Raw genomic sequence first — 2,189 nt, 5'->3', positions numbered from 1 at the left:
TGGATAATGTTCAGCATCCTTAGACTTAGAGATAACAACTTTTTTTTAATTTTAATATTCTATTTTCTTTCAGTTACATGTAATAACAACTTTTAACATTCATTTTTAAAACTTTGAATTCTAGATTCTCTCCCTTCCTCCCTTCTATCCCCCTCATTGACAATGCAAGCAATTTAATATAGGTTGTACACATGTAGCCAGGCAAAACATTTCTATAATAGTCATGTTGTGAAAGAAAAAATAGACCAAAAAAACCTCTCAAGAAAAATAATGAAATTTTAAAATATGCTTCAATCTGTATTCAGATACCTTCGATTCGTTCTCTGGGGATGGATGGCATTTTTCATAAATCTTTCAGTGTTGTCTTGGATCATTGTATTACTGAGAATAGTTGTGTGATTAACTGATCATCTTACAGTATTGCTGCTACTTTGTACACAGTGTATTTCACTTTGCATCAATTCATGGAAGTCTTTCCAGGATTTTCTGAGAGCCTCCTGCTCATCCTTTCTTATAGCACAAGAATATTCCATCATAACTATATACCATAATTTGTTCTGCTATTCCCCAATGAATGGATTTCCTTTCAATTTCCAGTTCTTTGTCCCCAGAAAAGAGCCCTTACGAATATTTTTGCACAGATAGGCTCTTTTCCCTTTCGTTTTTTATCTCTTTTGGGATACAGACCTAGTAGTGCAATTACTAGATCAAAGGGTATGTACGGTTTTATAGCCCTTTGGGCATAGATTCAAATTGCTCTACAGAATGTTCGATTCACTGCACAACTCCATCAACAAAGCATTAATGTCTCATTTTCCCCACATCCCTTCTATCATTTGTCATTTTTCTTTTCTGTCCTATTAGTCAACCTAATAGTATGTAGTTGTATTTTAGAATTGTTGTAATTTGCAGATAATGCCTTTGTTAAGCAAAAGCAGTAATCTGTTGGATGGTCTTTTTGTTCTTTCCAAGTCACAAGAATTATGGCAAATGGTATTAGGTAAAATATATGGATCTAGCCAGTTAGCAGTTTAACATTTTGTGAGAGTCCCCAGCCTTATCCTGATCACCTATTTTTTTTTTTTTTTTTTTTTTTACAAGCATAACAGTTAGAAGATAGGGCACTGGACCAGGAGTCAGAAAAAAACAGAATTCAAATCCTGCCTCAGACATGTACCAGCTGTATGACTCTGACCAAGTTATTTCACCTGTGTCTACTTCAGTTTCCTCATTTGTAAAATGGGGATATTAAAAGTAACTTACCTCCCACAGTGGTTGTGAATATAAAATGAGATGATATTTTTAGAGCACTTTGCATACCTTAAATAAATACTAGCTATTATTATTATTGAAATCAAGTTCATTTACTTTTTAATTTCTAGAACAAAATAAGCATTTTCATAATAATATAACAAAGGAGATAATTACATTTATTTATTTGTTTTATGCTTGCTATTCCTTTGAAACGTATAATAAAAGTTATGTAAATTTCTTTTTTTTCTTCTCTCACCCTTTTCCTTGCTCTAAAGATGACTAGCATTAGGCACAAATAGGTGTGTGTGTGTGTGTGTGTGTGTGTGTGTATGTATGTAAAATTATTCTCTACCTACTACTATTTATCAGTTTATTTGCTTAATTGGAGGATTAAACTTTCATCTCTGAAGTTTAAAAGCTAGCTTACCACATGTATAATTTTGGACACTTTTTGGATGAATGACATGCTTAAGAGTTTTATTGAGAATTTAAGCAATAGCTGTCAACATGTTAGTGGCTAGAAGGCTGATTCACTTTAAACCTGGATTGAAGAGCTGCCTCAGACACAAACTGCCTATGTGATCTGGACTGATCGTTTAATTTCCTGGTGCCCCAGTTAACTCTCCTAAGGCTCTAAGTTACAGAGGGGTTGCCACCTGTGCTGGTGAGACTTTCCTCAGCTGGAAGTTCTACCAATGGTACACAATTAGATTAGAAGCAATAATTATGCTTACCAAATGACACGTGGCACGCAGCTGGCAGAGGAGTCAATTGCACACTGAGAGTTTCACTTTATAATCTCAGAAATTATTCAGGGCATTGAGAAGTTAGGTGATTTTTCTGGGGTCACAGATTTGTTTTTTCTTGCAGGTATTTTTGGATTTTAGGCCAAATTCAACTGGATTTGGACCCAGTGTAACAATGAGTGTTTTTTT

This window comes from Sarcophilus harrisii, chromosome 5, assembly GCF_902635505.1.
Source record: "Sarcophilus harrisii chromosome 5, mSarHar1.11, whole genome shotgun sequence".
Lineage (NCBI taxonomy): Eukaryota > Metazoa > Chordata > Mammalia > Dasyuromorphia > Dasyuridae > Sarcophilus > Sarcophilus harrisii.
The sequence above is the reverse complement of the archived record's forward strand: the minus strand, read 5'-3'. Positions refer to the sequence as shown.